The following is an 18,079-nucleotide window of genomic DNA, read 5'->3' on the forward strand; positions in this document are numbered from 1 at the left end:
TCCCACAACTGTGTTGTCTCATATTTGTGTCATCTTGTGAAGGTGACTACTGTGACTACAAAGGAAATAATGCCACAAATCATCCATTCAACTTCAATTGACAGAGCCAACCAGTAATACAGAGCGTTTTCATCCTTTCACTGAGATTATATATCTGAATAGAGAGATAACATTCAGAGGAACATCTGGGTAAGGTTTAAGGATGTGGAGGGCAAGGCATGGTGAGTATGTTGTACCAGGAAGGTGGGAACATTTGTTCACTAACTATCCCGGGAGTTTGAATACACAGTTTTCCAGATGTGCTGCAATAGAGAGGATGTCCTCCAGATTTGAAAGGCAAGAAGATTGAGAAACTTCTGACACCATCTGGAAGAGAAGTGCGTAGGACCCGGAGTCACTGTATTGAAGTGAGGGACGAAAAGCAAGAACAAACAAACAAAACTTCTGTGGAAGATCTTTAGCTGAAGGGGGCATAGAGGCAAGGCTACCTGATGGATTTTAAGTTGGTTTATGTGGGGTATAAAATGCTAATCTTCTTCTCCATCTTCCTTACCAGTGTGTGTGTGTGTGTGTATGAGTATATGTATATGTTTGTGTAAATGTTTCTTTAGGACCATCCAAAGTATCATGAGTTCCGCATCTCTACATCCAGGTTTTCTCCAAGAGATCAAAAAACTGCATGTTCTGGTAAACTTAGCACCAAGAGGACCGGGTGAATGCTCACCTAAAGTTTAAGCAACATTTGTTTACATTACTATAGAGAATACAAACAGAAGCAATGAGGAGGGGTGCGGGGCAAGGAGATGATTAACTGTGTTTGATGATGTCAAGCCTAAGGGAGGAAAAGTACCTAAATGCTGTTAAAATGGAACAGCTTGAAGGGAAGGAAAGAAGAGAGTCAAATTATGTTAATTGCCAGTATTATAATTATTACTAATTATTTTAAAGTAGAGTAGTGTTGAATATTTTTACACTGTCTTGCTGTTCCAAGACTGTTTGTATTCTATTGTCTGAGCTTTTGATTATATGAATACTTGATATAAGTGAACTTGGAACTTTTCTTTTATCCCTCTAGGGATGTTAGGTTAGAGTTGAAATAACAATCTTGGTACTATCATGATGTGCCAATTCAAACAAATTGAGAAAAGTTCAAATAAATAAAAGCCAAGTAGGATATGTGGAGATGTTTATTGAGTTGCATCATACTCTGGTTTTCTGTTGCTGTCCTTCCCTCCATCCTTAATAAAGACTGGGGAAACTTTGCATGTCATCTGACTCAGGCAACCTGTGGACTTAATGAGTCTTAAAAGTGAAAAGAACCTTAGAGATTATCACTTTCCCATCTATATTGAACTTTGCCTGTGCCCTGACAATCTAGAATAGAGCTCTAGCCTCTGATTGAACTCTTGAGAGGTTTACAACCTGCCAATTACATTTCCTGAAACTCTCTGAATTATTGAAACATTTTATGGAAGCTACAGCATGTTCAGTGGAATTTTTTTCTGTTGTCTCCAAGGGCGCAAAGTTAGAGAATAGACCATTCCAAATTGAGGGGTTAGATTTTCAAAGCAGAGAATCCTAAACTGGGTCTGCCTGTATTATCTGTCATCCACCTCAAGCACATTCAAAGAAATATGAGGTTGAAAGGCTTTGGAGAAGACATTTCTTTAAGGACTGTTTTCTCTGCATCACTCTTAAGTAAGAAGGCTTCAAGGGAGGGCCAAGACAAAACCTTCACATGTGTCTTGGTCAACTCTCGTTGGCTGAAGGTGTGCTACTTGAATTATTCTTAGGTAGTCTGATGGTGAGAGGCTGCAGCTGGAGCTGCCTTTTCCTGGATGCAGAGGGAAGCAAAACTCTGGGAAGGAACTGCACCTGATCCAGTGTGAAACAAAAGTGTGTCCTTCCAGGATCTAAATTTGAGCCCTACTGAAGGGAGCTGATTATATGCCCACCTGAGAGGAATCTCATCCCAAAGGACTGCCCACAGGGGCAAGAGGACCCCAGGAGAGGGGACCTCCAGAAACCCAAAGTGGTCATAGGCTGTCAGCTAGAGAGGTGGTCTTGCTCAGACTGACCTGCAGGGTGGGAGTGCTTAGGACAAGAGCCCCAAGGAGTCTACAAAACACCGGTGAGAGAAACTGTCACCCAAATGGCCCCAGTGTAACCATGGGAGTAGAATTTAAGCAAGAGAGAGGCACATGAACATGGATGGAAAACTTGCAACAGTTTATTCATCAAACGACTTCAGAAGGAGCCAGATACAACACACAAGTTGCACGAGGCCAATTTGAGTCAGATTTTTGAATGAAGCTTCTTGCAAGCAAGAAGGACCCTCCTGTTTCCCCTTTCCTACATCCCACACACTCCCCCGTCTCTTACTATAAAAGCCCTGATGAACAGTTTCATTAGGGAACTGTACCTTCCCACTGCCTCTTTTACTTGTCACAAATAAATAGTGACTCCCTGTGAGCAACTCCCACTTGAGGCTGATTAGTTGGTGACACCCTAAGTGAATGGACTCCTTGTGTCTGCTGATGTAATTGTACCTTGACCATCCTCACGCAACAGAGCTCTTTTTGCTGAGTCATCTCTCTCTAGCTGCGCCTCACCCTGAAGCCAGCAAGAGAAAGGAAGTAGTGAGTGAGGATAAGAGGTGGAACTAGGAAGAGGGAGGAGGCCAGACACACAATTCAGATTTCCAGCCCAGATCCAAGGAAAGAAAAGACGGTTCTAAAGTTCTGAGTTTTTGTATTATTGGCTAGAAGTCTTAAAATTATTGCCTAAGACTCCTCTTGTGACTAAATGGAGCAGAGAGGCTTGCTGTAGATTCCATCAGTGATAGGGAAAGAGGAACACCCTGGGTGTTTGGTCAGAGTTAGGTGGGTGACATGATACGATTCAAAGGTTAACATACAAAGTGTTTTTCCACATGGATATCTAAAACGTTAATGATTCATTTGGTGTTTTCTACTGACCAGATGTATGACATAAAGTACCTTGCATTCCACTGTACTTTTTTCCTTAACTATAAAAGGAAGAGTTGGAATGAACTAAATCAAATTTCTCAAATATTTACTGAGTATTATATATAAAGTACTAGAATACCAGATATTAAGAATGATTCTTTTTTTTTTATTTTTATTTTTTGACAGGCAGAGTGGATAGTGAGAGAGAGAGACAGAGAGAAAGGTCTTCGTTTTTGCCGTTGGTTCACCCTCCAATGGCCACTGCGGCCAGCGCATCTCGCTGATCCGAAGCCAGGAGCCAGGTGCTTCTCCTGGTCTCCCGTGCGGGTGCAGGGCCCAAGGACTTGGGCCATCCTCCACTGCCTTCCCGGGCCATAGCAGAGAGCTGGCCTGGAAGAGGAGCAACCGGGATAGAATCTGGCGCCCCAACCGGGACTAGAACCCAGTGTGCCGGCGCCGCAAGGCAGAGGATTAGCCTGTTAAGCCATGGTGCCAGCCAAGAATGATTCTATTAAAACTCTAGAAAGGAGTTCCCAGTGATAGGGGAGCCAGACAAACACACAACTAACATTGGCACAGAGCAAATTGGGACAAGATGGAAGAAAGCAAGTGTCATGAAAGTCCATCTGGGCTCTCAAAAATATTTTTTGGACAAATGAATGAATAAGCCTCAGGCTTATTCATGAAGCCCTAAGAAGCTTCTATGTCCTTTCTCATTCTAAATCCAGTGATTTTGACACTGAAACTCTTTGAAAGAGATTCTTCTCTTTGTGTAGTATTATTTGTAAATAGAAATATTTCTAGTATGTAACTTATTAGGTATATAAGATTTTAAAAATGGGTAGAGCCAAGATGGTGGAATAGTGAGGGCGCGCACCAATAGTCCAGGAAAAGATAGTTTAATAAAAGTGGAGTTACTGTAGCCTCAGGAAAAGACTCAGGAAAAAACTGCAGAGGAAACTCTTCCGGATTTAGTGGATGTGACACAGAGGACCTACAGGGAGAGCAAGGTCGCCCACCGCAAGGAAGCTGAGCTGCGGGAGCCGAGCCGCACAGTCTGCGCACCAGCACTGGAAGGGGAGGTGAGACAAAAACCTCAGTAACCCGAGACATTGGCGGGGATAGGCAGAACAAGGCCTAAGGCCCCACTGGGGAAAGTTCATCAGGCTGACTGGAGGAGAGAAAAAACTAATAAATAAGGGAAACGGGCACGGACACTAGCCTCTCTCTCCTCTCACCTTACAAAGCCGAGCAAGACAAAGAGCAGGCGCCATTTTACATATGCAAAGTGGCACCGGCCATTAGCTAAGCAGAAAAACCTGACTCTGGTGGGGAGAAATAACAGGAGGGGAGGATCTAGTTAAAGTGTGTGGAGCTAACGAACTGAGACTGTGAAAATCTGAGGGGGGGTGTGAGAGAACTCACCAAGTACACAAACTCGGTAACCTCGGCAACCCAGTGAGAGACTGCGGAGAATTTGAGACCACACTGAGGGATGCATAAACTCTTTGTGTTGTCCCAGGGGTAGATTTCATACATTTCACAGAGGCCAGATTTCATAAATCAACTACCCTCAATTCCACTCAGCTGTGTGGAATTACTTCCCAACTGAGAAAAAAAAAAAAAAGAGAGAGAGAGAGAGTGAGTGAGCGAGAAAACAATCTGGGTGAATCACTTTTGGAACACCCTTAACCCTGAAGAATCAAACAGAGCTCTCTGGCTACACCCATCACAGCCTCTAAGGATCCATCAAAGCAGACGGTCAAATTAATCTAGAGTCATAGTACTATGAGAAAAAGCACCACATGAAGGAACCAAAGAATATCTCCAATATGCCAAACAAACGCAGAAACCGAGGTAACAAGAGCAAGGAAGACACTATGATGCCCCCAAATGAAAATGACAACTCAATTCAAGATTATGAAGATGATGAGATAGAAGAAATTCAAGAAGCAGATCTCAAAAAATTGATAAGAACATTAAGCAGTTCTCAAAAAAACAAATTCTTGAACTACAGAAATCCTTAATGGACAAGATAGAAAATCTCTCTCATGAAAATGAAATATTAAGGAGGAATTAAAATGAAATGAAACAACTAGTAGAACATGAAAATGTGATAGTGATGAGAAATCATAATGAAATGAAGAATTCAATAGATCAAATGACAAACACATTAGAGAGCCTTAAAAACAGAATGGGTAAAGCAGAAGAGAGAATATCAGACTTAGAAGACAGAGAACAAGAAAGGAAACAGTCAAACCAAAGAAAAGAAGAGGAAATTAGAAATCTAAAAAATATTGTCGGGAATCTACAGGATACTATTAAAAAACTCAACATTTGGGTTCTAGGAGTTCATGAAGGCATGGAGAGGGAGAAAGGATTAGAAGGCCTTTTTAGTGAGATACTAACAGAGAATTTCCCAGGTTTGTAGAAGGACAGAGACATCCTAGTACAGGAAGCTCATAGAACCCCTAATAAACATGACCAAAAGAGATCCTCACCACGACACGTCGTAATTAAACTCACCACAGTGAAACAAAAAGAAAAGATCTTAAAATGTGCAAGAGAGAAACGCCAGATTACTCGCAGAGGATCTCCAATTAGACTCACAGCTGACTTCTCATCAGAAACCCTACAAGCTAAGAGAGAATGGCGAGATATAGCCCAGGTACTAAGAGAGAAAAACTGCCAGCCCAGAATATTATATCCTGCAAAGCTCTCATTTGTGAATGAAGGTGAAAGAAAGACCTTTCACAGCAAACAGAAATTAAAAGAATTTGTCGCCACTCGTCCAGCCCTGCAAAAGATGCTTAAAGATGTGTTACACACAGAAACATAGAAACATGGTCATCAATATGAAAGAAGGTAAAGGAAGAAAACCTCATAGCAAAAGATCACAGGAAACTCAAAGCATATATTAGAAAGTATCTTTTAGAAAATATCTTTGGCAAATGGCAGGGCAAAGTTATTACTTATCAAAAGTCACATTGAACGTTAATGGCCTGAACTATCCAGTTAAAAAGACACCGATTGGCTGATTGGGTTAAGGAACACACCCATCTATTTGCTGCTTACAAGAAACACATCTTTCCAACAAAGATGCATACAGACTGAAAGTGAAAGGCTAGAAAAAGATATACCATGCCAACAGAAATGAAAAAAAGGTGGGTGTAGCCATCTTAATATCGGACAACATAAACTTTACCAAAAAAACTGTTAGAAGAGACAAAGAGGGGCACTATATAATGATTAAGGGATCCATTCAACAGGAAGATATAACGATTATCAATGCATATGCACCTAATTATAGGGCACCGGTTTATTTAAAAGACTTGTTAAGGGACTTAAAGGGAGACTTAGACGGCAATACAATGGTACTGGGGGACTTCAATACTCCACTCTCAGAGATAGACAGATCAACAGGACAGAAGATCAACAAGGAGAGACAGTAGATTTAAATGACACTATAGCCCAAATAGACCTAATAGATATCTACAGAACTTTTCATCCTACACATAAAGCATTTACATTCTTCTCAGCAGTACATGGAACCCTCTCTATGATTGACCACATAGGCCATAAAGCAAGTCTCAGCAAATTCAAAAGAATTAGAATCATACCATGCAGATTCTCAGACCACAAAGGAATGAAGTTGGAAATTAGCAATGTGGGAATCCCTAGAGCATATGCAAACACATGGAGATTGAATAACATGCTCCTGAATGAACAATGGGTCATAGAAGAAATTAAAAGAGAAATCAAAAATTTTCTGGAAGTAAATGAGGATAACAGCACAACATACCAAAACCTATGGGATACAGCAAAAGCAGTGTTAAGAGGAAAGTTTATATCAATAGGTGCCTACATCAAGAAATTGGAAAGGCACCAAATAGATGAGCTTTCAAGTCATCTCAAGGATCTAGAAAATCAGCAGCAAACCAGACCCAAAGCTAGTAGGAGAAGAGAAATAATTAAAATCAGAGAAGAAATCAACAGGATTGAAGCCAAAAAAACATTACAAAAAATCAGCCAAACGAAGAGCTGGTTTCGTGAAAAAATAAACAAAATTGACACCCCATTGGCCCAACTAACTTAAAAAAGAAGAGAAAAGACCCAAATCAATAGGATCAGAGATGAAAAAGGAAACATAACAACAGACACCACAGAAATAAAAAGAATCATCAGAAATTACTACAAGGACTTGTATGCCAGCAAACAAGGAAATCTATCAGAAATGGATAGATTCCTGGACACATACAACCTACGTAATGGAGCCAGGAAAACATAGAAAACCTAAACAGACCCATAACTGAGACAGAAATTGAAACACTAATAAAGGCCCTCCCAACAAAGAAAAGCCCAACACCAGATGGATTCACTGCTGAATTCTACCAGATGTTTAGAGAAGAACTAACTCCAATACTTATCAAACTAGTCAGAACAATCGAAAAGAGGGAATCCTCCCAAATTCTTTCTATGAAGCCAGCATCACCTTAATTCCTAAGCTGGAAAAAGATGCAGCATTGAAAGAGTATTACAGACCAATACCCCTGATGAACATAGATGCAAAAATCCTCAATAAAATTCTGGCCAATAGAAAGATCATCCACCCAGACCAAGTGGGATTTATCCCTGGTATGCAGGGTTGGTTCAACGTCTGAAAAAAATCAACGTGATACACCACATTAACAGACTGCAGAAGAAAAACCATATGATTCTCTCAGTAGACGCAGAGAAAGCATTTGATAAAATACAACACCCTTTCATGATGAAAACTCTAAGCAAACTGGTATGGAAGGAACATTCCTCAATACAATCAAAGCAATTTATGATAAACCCACGGCCAGCATCCTATTAAATGGGGAAAAGTTGGAAGCATTTCCACTGAGATCTGGTACCAGACAGGGATGCCCACTGTCACCAATGCTATTCAATATAGTTCTGGAAGTTTTAGCCAGAGCTATTAGGCAAGAAAAAGAAATTAAAGGGATACAAATCGGAAAGGAAGAACTCAAACTTTCCCTGTTTGAGACGATCTGATTCTTTATTTAGGGGACCCAAAGAACTCTACTAAGAGACTATTGGAACTCATAGAAGAGTTTGGCAAAGTAGCAAGATTAAAATCAATGCACAAAAATCAACAGCCTTTGTATACACAGGCAATGCTACGGCTGAGGAAGAACTTCTAAGTTCAATCCCATTCACAATAGCTACAAAACCAATCAAATACCTTGCAATAGACTTAACCAAGGACGTTAAAGATCTCTATGATGAAAACTACAAAACCTTAAAGAAAGAAATAGAAGATGATACCAAAAAATGGAAAAATCTTCCATGTTAAATGACTGGAAGAATAAATATCATCAAAATGTCCATTCTCCCAAAAGCAATTTACAGATTCAATGCAATACCAATCAAGATACCAAAGACATTCTTCTCAGATCTGAAAAAAATGATGCTGAAATTCATATGGAGACACAGGAGACCTCAAATAGCTAAAGCAATCTTGTGCAACAAAAACAAAGCCGGAGGCATCATAATACCAGGTTTCAGGACATACTACAGGGCAGTAGTTATCAAAAACAGCATGGTACTGGTACAGAAACAGATGGATAGACCAATGGAACAGAATAGAAACACCAGAAATCAATCCAAACATCTACAGCCAACTCATATTTGATGAAGGATCCAAAACCAATCCCTGGGTTAAGGACAGTCTATTCAATAAATGGTGCTGGGAAAATTGGATTTCCATGTGCAAAAGCATGAAGCAAGACCCCTACCTTTCACCTTACACAAAAATTCACTCAACATGGATTAAAGACTTAAATCTACAACCCGACACCATCAAATTATTAGAGAGCATTGGAGAAACCCTGCAAGATATAGGTACAGGCAAAGACTTCTTGGAAAATACCCCAGAAGCACAGGCAGTCAAAGCCAAAATTAACATTTGGGATTGCATCAAATTGAGAAGTTTCTGTACTTCAAAAGAAACAGAAAAGTGAAGAGGCTACTGACAGAATGGGAAAAAATATTTGCAAACTATGCTACAGATAAAGGGTTGATAACCAGAATCTACAAGGAAGTCAAGAAAACTCCACAACATCAAAACATACAACACACTTAAGAGATGGGCCAAAGACCTCAATAGACATCTTTCCAAAGAGGAAATCCAAATGGCCAGCAGACACATGAAAAAATGTTCAAGATCACTAGCCATCAGGGAAATGCAAATCAAAACCACAATGAGGTTTCACCTCACCCCGGTGAGAATGGCTCACATCCAGAAATCTACCAACAATAGATGCTGGAGAGGATGTGGGGAAAAAGGGACACTAACCCACTGTTGCAAACTGCAAACTGGTTAAGCCACTGTGGAAGTCTGTCTGGAGATTCCTCAGAAACCTGAATATGATCCTACCATACAACCCAGCCATCCCACTTCTTGGAATTTACCCAAAGGAAATTAAATTGGCAAACAAAATGCTGTCTGCACATTAATGTTTATCACAGCTCAATTCACAATAGCTAGGACCTGGAACCAACCCAAATGCCCATCAACAGTAGACTGGATAAAGAAACTATGGGTCATGTACTCTATAGAATACTATACAGCAGTCAAAAACAATGAAATCCGGTCATTTGCAACAAGATGGTGCAATCTGGAAAACATCATGCTGAGTGAATTAAGCCAGTCCCAAAGAGACAAATATCATATGTTTTCCCTGATCGGTGACAACTAACTGAACACCAAAGGCGAAACCTGTTGAATTGAAATGGACACTATGAGAAACAGTGACTTGATGAGCTCTTGTCCTGACTGTTGATGTACAATGTAATACTTTATCTATTTTAGCATTTTTTTGTTCTAGTACTAGTGGTTGAACTCTGTAATTAACACACAATTATTCTTAGGTGTTTAAATTTTAACTGAAAAGTGATCCCTGTTAAATATAAGAATTAGAAAAAGAGAGGGAGGAGATGTACAATTGGGGACATGCTCAATCGGACTTGCCCCAAATGATGGAGTTAGAAACGTGCCAGGGGATTCCAATACAATCTCATCAAGGTGGCATGTACCAATGCCATCTCACTCGTCCAAGTGATCAACTTCTGTTCACAATTGATCATACTGATAGGTCTAAGAGTCAAAGTGATCACACAAACAAGACTAGTCTCTGCTAATACTAACTGATAGAATCAAAAAGGGAGAGAACGATCCAACATGGGTGTGGGAGACACAGCAGACCCATAGAATAGCAGATGTCCTAAATAGCACTCTGGCCTCAGAATCAGCCCCTAAGGCTTTGGATCTGGCTGAAGAGCCCATGAGAGTATTTTAGGCATGGAAAGCCAAGACACTCTGGGGGAAAAAAAAAAAAAGACCTAAATGAAAGATCTCTCGAGTGAGATCCCAGTGGAAAGAACGGGGCCATCAAAGAAGGAGGTACCTTTCTCTGAAGGGAGGAGAGAACTTCCACTTTGGCTATGACCCTGTCAGAATAAGATGGAAGTTGGCGTACCCTAAAGGCTTCCATAGCCTTTGCAACTCATTACTAGAGCCTAGGGAGTTTACTGACGCCATAAACAGGAGTGTCAAATTGTTAAATCAACATCAAGAGTCACTGTGTACTTATGTCTCATGTGGGATCTGTCCTTAATGTGTTGTCCAATGTGAAGTAATGCTATAACTAGGACTGAAACAGTATTTTACACTTTGTATTTCTGTGTGGGTGCAAACTGATGAAATCCTTACTTAGTATATATTGAATCGATCTTCCATATATAATGATAATTGAAAATGAAAAAAAAACCTTGGTTTTAAATTGGAAATTGCATAAAAAATTAATCAATTTTTAAAAAAAAAATATCATGTAGGATCTCTGTCCTTAATGTACTGTACATTGTGATTTAATGCTATAACTAGTACTCCAACAGTATTTTTCACTTTGTGTTACTATGTGGAGGCAAACTGTTGAAATCTTTACTTTGTATATACTAAACTGATCTTCTGTATATAAAGAGAATTGAAAATGAATCTTGATGTGAATGGAAGGGGAGAGAGAGTGGGAAAGGGTAGGGTTGCGGGTGGGAGGGAAGTTATGGGAGGGGGGAAGCCATTGTAACCCATAAGCTGTACTTTGGAAATTTATATTCATTAAATAAAAGTTTAAAAAAAAGATTTAAAAAATGAATATATCAGGTTAATTTCACACTGACAGCTGTGTCAGTTCTCCCAGAACTAGGAATAGCAGGTAACTTGCATACAGGGGATGTCTGACAAGACAAAGCAGGAGATGATGTTTACAAGAGGTGAAAGTAACAGACACAAGTGGAAGCTATGTTTACCTCCATGAGATTCTTAATGTAGTCCTACATAAGCAAACCCTCAACTTATTGGAGTATTTGTTCCTCAAATACTGCATAAAGTCACAAAATTTAGGATAATAGAACTGGAGCAGACATCAAGATTGAAGAACTTTCATCCATACTATGGAAACAAAACAGATTCCACGTTGAGAACAGATCCTATGGCAGAAGAAGTTGGAATGGGGTGAGACGTGGAAGTGGGAGAATGTCACAGCTGGATTTTTCCTTAAACTCCTTGAATTTTAACCATGTATGTATCACTAATGTCACAGATCCTGGCAAGATTTGCACATATGTACTAAATAAGGAATAATATGAGCTTACATATTTGAATAAATTACTATCACAGATTTGGATTAAGTCAAGTGGGTGTAAGAAGGGTAAGATGGAGAAAAAGTGTTACTGTTCATGCATGGAGAAGAAATTTTAATAATACAAAGTTGCTTTTTGACTATAATGGTCTAGTTTGGACATGTGAAATTATATGATGAGTTTAAGTAGAATTATATATTGGCAGGAAAAATAAAAGATGTTATCTGGTGAAATTTAAAAAAAAAAATAAACTAGGCAGGTGCTGCAGCTCACTAGGGTAATCCTCCACCCGTGGCGCCAGCAACCCAGGTTATAGTCTTGATTAGGGCGCTGCAGCTCATCCTCCACCTACGGCGCCAGCACACCAGGTTCTAGTCCCGGTCGGGGAGCCAGATTCTGTCCCGGTTGCTCCTCTTCCAGTCCAGCTCTCTGCTGTGGCCCGGGAAAGCAGTGGAGGATGGCCCAAGTCCTTGGGCTCTGCACCGCATGGGAGACCAGGAGAAGCACCTGGCTCCTGGCTTTGGATCAGCGCAGTGTGCCGGCTGCAACACACCAGCCGTAGCAGCCACTTTGGGGGTGAACCAATGGAGAAAGGAAGACCTTGCTCTCTGTCTCTGTCTCTCTCTCTCTAACTCTGCCTGTCAAAAAAAAAAAAAAAAAGAAAGAAAGAAAGAAAGATAAACTAACCATTATTACCCTCTCTTAAGCAAAACTCACATAGCTCTCAAAACAGAGTAGAAGGAAATTATAATCAATGGGATCATAAGCCAAACAGTGGATGGTAGTGCATTTTATAAATATTTGATCATCAATATTCTACACTTCAAGAATGACTGCAAATGCAGTCCTTTAATTTTAGCTTTGATGTGTGCAGCTACTCATTTTCTTATAAGAAGTAGGTCTGACAAAAGTTAGTTGCCTATGTGAGTCATGTGTAGTAAGACCGCTATCTCGGCCGGCGCCGTGGCTCAACAGGCTAATCCTCCGCCTTGCGGCGCCGGCACACCAGGTTCTAGTCCCGGTCGGGGCACCGATCCTGTCCCGGTTGCCCCTCTTCCAGGCCAGCTCTCTGCTGTGGCCAGGGAGTGCAGTGGAGGATGGCCCAGGTGTTTGGGCTCTGCACCCCATGGGAGACCAGGATAAGCACCTGGCTCCTGCCATCGGAACAGCGCGGTGCGCCGGCCGCAGCGCGCTACCGCAGCGGCCATTGGAGGGTGAACCAACGGCAAAGGAAGACCTTTCTCTCTGTCTCTCTCTCTCTCACTGTCCACTCTGCCTGTCAAAAAAAAAAAAAAAAAAAAAAGACCGCTATCTCCTCTTTGTTATTATTTTAAATACATCAATACTTCTTAAAAATGATCTTTTTGGTTATTCATTAGGTATCTACCTTCTCCTTTTGTTTTTTAATGCTTATTTTTGTCCATTTTTATTTGCAAATGAACTTTACCTACAAACCAATTATGTGAAAAACAACAAATTATCCAGTTTTATTATTTATTTAATAAAATTAAATAAAATTATTTATTTAATAAAATTCATTTAGAGATGTGGTTATTTAAATTATAGCCTAACCTTAGTCCTTTACATAATTATGACTTGCGGTTTTGTGCTTTGGGTTTATTACCCATGATTGCACTACAAATATATAATCTAATAATACCACCTGACTTTGTAATAAAAATCACCTGGTTCCCCCAGCTGAGGAAACCACAGGAAAGGCAGAAATAGCATCTTTGGGCACTGTTTGCTTTGTATTTTAATCCTTGGGGAGGAAATCTGATTACAAATGTAGTTATCTATTTTAACGGAAGTATTATTTAGTTTTTGTCACAATTATGTGTATAAAGATGGAGCTAGCTCAGTTTCAGTTTTGACTCAGTCCCTAACATAATACATGGTAAATGGACCCGTGTTTCAAAAGGAGATGTGGAGCTGTCTGTGTGGAACCTGAAAGGAAGTGGGTATTTGTTGGAAAGGGGGTGCTTTCTTCTCACCAGAGTTACAATGGGAGTGTCTCTAAACAAACCATGCAGAGATCAGGAAGGACATTGAGGACTGCTGCTTGCCTCATGTTTGAGAAATCTGAAAGGTGAGCATCAGCTTAAGGGGCCAGGACTAGGGGAACACAGGGATACCCTTGGGTTGGTTGGGATGTGTTTTGGGTGGCACTGAACTCCTCCCCAATTATGTTAAAGTCCTGATTCTCAGTCCTGGTGCAGTAACCTTATTTGGAAAAGGGTCCTTGCAGATGTAATAAAGGTAAGGAGAGGTCACATTGAATTAGGATGGGCCCTAATTCAACATGACTGGTATCCTTATGAGAAGATAAGAGACAGAGCCGAATAGGGCAAAGGGCACCTGACTTGAGAACTGCTTTAGGATTTTATGCCATGAGGGTTTCCCAAGATCCTATGAATGCTCCCATAAGGGAAAGGGCTTACTCAAGTCCAACACAGCCATATTGGGGCCTACAGAATGGCTGTTGCTGTTTTTTTCCATTTTATTTTCTCGAGAATGCAACAGATTCACCAGAGTTGTAGGAAGAGGTATTAAAGAACAAAGAGCATAAAACGAGAATACCATTCAGTCTGTCCTCTCTATCACTGGTGGTCAGTGTGAACCAGGAGCAAAGCTTTAACACAGAAATAAATCCAGAGTTGCTATTACACCGGGCAGAACACACTCATTAATACCCAAAGACTGCTTGGGTAACTGAATATTTTTCAATCACATGAGCCTGATTTGATATCACTGGACTGTCCCTAAATTCCATATAAGCTCAGGGTGTGTGTAGGGATAGAGGTTGGAGTTAGCACCTGTGGATGAATACCTACAGGAAGACTTCTTCAAGAAAAGAATGATAAGGTTTTCTGTTCAACCCTAGGAGTCTTGCTCACTCAAATTGTTGGAAGCATTAAACACTTTTTAGGAAAAACTCCTTTCGTATACATTATTTTATTTTCTATTCACAAGAGGCCTGTGAAGGAAGTGGGTCAGATACTAGAAAAGAATTACTGAGAGAGAAGTAAACAGACTTGTCCATACTGATTTCAATGATGGTTTTTACATATATTTCCCCTTTTGCATTGGTAAACACTTTTGAAAATGTCAGATTTTTCATTAGAAATTTCAATAATTACATTTGACCCATTAAAAGAAAAAGAACATTTCTCAATGATCTCCAATTTCGTTAAACTTGAGGAATTTTCACTTTCTGACTGAAGGCTTCTGTTCTGGTCATCTTACAATGTTGGAATTGTATGTTTTGGATTGTTAATTTTTAGTGTCTTCTCGAATGACTATAAGATACCAAACATTATTTTTATTTACTTGAAAGTGAATGAGAGAGAGAAAGCAAAGATCTTCTAAATGCCTGTTAAATCAGGCCATAGTCAAGAATTAGAAACTCAACCTGAGCCTCCCATGTAGTTGGCAGACCCAAGTACTTGAACCATCACTCTGCCTCCCAAGATTCACATTTGCAAGAAGTTGAAATCAGAAGCAGAGCCAACATTCAAAAATTCAGGCACTCTAATATGGTATGTGGATGTCCTGACTGGTGTCTTAACTGTTGCACCAAATAGCTACCCAAAGTATCTTTTACATCACAGTTTTATTAGTTTCACTGACGTGCAATATATCACATATATTTAATATGTATACTTTGATAATTATTGATATTTGCATTCACCTTTGAAACTATCACTTCATTAAACATACTGAAATAGCAATACTTTTCTAAATATTTCCTTATGACATATTATATTTCCTCCTACTATCATTTCTCTTCATGAAGATTTTATTTCAATTTTAATTTCTTTAGTATTTATAAAGCTATTCAGAATATTTCTTCTTGAATAAGTGTTGGTAGATTGTATCTTTCAGGGACATTGTCCATTTTGCTCAATTCATTAAATTTATCATGATAAAGTTATTCATAATATCTTCACATGATTCTTTCAATGTCTATAAAATCTGTAATGTTATTACTTTTTTAATTTTTGATATTAGTAATTTTTGTGTTTTCTCTTTTTTTCCTCCTGATCAGCATTGTTAGTGGCTTATCATTTGATTGATCTAAAATGACCAGATTTTGGTCTCCATGATTGAATTTCTGCCATTGATTTTCGATTTACTATGTCATTGATTTCCACCCTGTTCATTGCTACTCTCTCTTTTGTCCTTACATCAAATTTAATTTGCTCTTCTTTTCTTGAGATGGACTATTAGACTTTTCTTCTTTCCTAATATATGCACATTAATGCTATAAATTTCCCTCATGTATTGCTTCATCTCTGTCATTCCAATTTTGATTTGTATGTTTTTCATTTTCATTTAATTCAAAATCTGAAGGTAAATCTGGACCATTTTTCTCTGTCTTGCATAGAGGCATAAATGTACAGGGTGGCTCTGCAAAGTCTGTGGAAAAATGGGATTAAAAGGAAAAAATATATAAACTTTATTTCTCAACATAAGCTCTATTGGGTTCAAGACTCTTTTGTAAGCAATGATATCAGCTATTGAGTACCTCCCTAGAGAACTAACAGTTTTGAGAATTTAACCATGTCAATGCCATCTTTTTACATTACTAACTGTAGGAAAATAGGTGTCCCTTAAAGATTCTTAATATCATAAAACAAAATGATGCAAGCAGGAGCCAAATAAGGATGATAAAGTGGGTTCCTGGTGATTTCCCATTGAAACTCTGGCAAAATTAACCTTGTTTGATGAGAAAGATGAGCTGGAGCATTGCTGTGGTCAAGAAGGGCTTTTTGGTAAAGATTTCCTGCGAAGTTTTCTGCTATCACTTCAGCTAACTTTCTGAAGGCATTCTTAAAATAAGATGTTACCTTTCTCTGGTGCCCCAGAAAGTCAACAAGTAAAATGCTATTTTTAGCATTTTCATGTCTTTTGTGCTTGACCAGTTCACTTTTGTTTCGACTGGACTGCTTCCATCCTTGGTAGCCGTTAGTTTGATCATGTTTTCTCTTCAGGATTGTGCTAATAAAACCATTCTTCATCTGCTGTTAGTCTTGGAGTAAATGTTGCAGGATGTTGTTCTATTTGTTAAAAATTTCCATGGAAAGCTCTACCCCTGCTGCAGCTGATGTGGATACAGTATTTTTTGGCACTTATTGAGTATACAGTTTGCTCTGCTTTAATATTTCAGTCAAAATTGTGTAAGGTGAACTAAGTGAGATATCTGTTGCACTTTATTTCTGCTATTAATTGTTAGTACTCTTCAATTTGGGCACAAAATTAAGTTTTTTTCCATTTCAAATTCATGTGGATGATCTGCTGATACAGATTTCACCATCAGTATTGTCTTTTTCCTTCTTAAAATGACTTATCCATTTGTAAACTCCTGGGTTCTTTTTTGGGGGGAGGCGGGGGGTGGGGCGGGACACTGACCTAGTTAAGTTTTTGTAGGCATTAATGATTTCATCATTCTTGCATCCAAGCTTCATTAGCAGACATGAGGAGTCTACTTGCTGGGGGTGCCACCAATTAATCAGCCTGAAGTGGGAGTAGCTTGGAAGGCAGTCTTTATTGAAACAAGTAAAGCAGACAGTGGGAAGGTATAGTTCCCTAAAGCAACAGCCTCCTTGAGGAGCAATTTGCTGGAGCTTTTATAACAGGGTTTAGGGGAGTGTCCAGGATGTATAAAATGGGGAAGTGGTGAGTCCTTCCTGCTTTCAATACATATCTTCATTAAGTTGTATATTCAAAAATCTCACTCAAACTGGTTTCTTTCATCTTCACCCATCCTTTGGTTATGGTTGTCTGCTCCCCTCCGAGCACAGAGTTTCAAGAAAAGCTTTCCTGGAAGATTCTCAGAAAAACAAGCGCAAGTGAGTAAGCTGCCTTCCACTGTTCTAGTGACAACCTTTCTGCCTAAATCCTACATTCTTGGTTACAGCTTCATTATCATGTTGATGTTTGTTCTTACTTTAATGTTGCAGAACTCAGGATTCTCTGATGGGGCTTTTTCAAACTGCTGTTTATCCTTTTTAATGTCTCAAATTTTATATATATACATTGTATATGCTTATATATAGAATATATATAAAATACACAAGTTTCCTTCATATATTTAAGGTAAATAACTCTGTTTATATACTTTCATTGAAGGTAGTCCATATGTTTCGTTATTCAGCTGTGTCTATAAACAAAGTGGTAACAAAATAACAGTAAAAATATCTAGGAAGGGGGCAAAATATATACTCTTGTATTGGCTACCAGCAATAATCTGGAGTTTGGAAAAAAACAGTGAGATTTGCTAAGTTTACTTAATGAGAACACAAAATGGTTAATAATAATAATGTAATAATAATAAAGATTTATAAGGATATGACAGTGTTGTTAATGACATAATAGCCCAACGCAAGCAGAGACGTGAGAAACCTAGGGTTCTGGTTTTTGTA

At 39.2% G+C, this 18,079-nt stretch overlaps 1 pseudogene; it reads right to left on the reverse strand.

Moving 5' to 3' along the window:
* Positions 1–16,675, reverse strand: part of LOC133765252 (L-lactate dehydrogenase B chain-like) — a 63,025-nt pseudogene extending 46,350 nt beyond the window's left edge.
* Between the last annotated feature and the right edge of the window lie 1,404 nt (positions 16,676–18,079).

This window comes from Lepus europaeus, chromosome 8 (genome assembly GCF_033115175.1).
Source record: "Lepus europaeus isolate LE1 chromosome 8, mLepTim1.pri, whole genome shotgun sequence".
NCBI classification, from domain to species: Eukaryota; Metazoa; Chordata; class Mammalia; order Lagomorpha; family Leporidae; genus Lepus; species Lepus europaeus.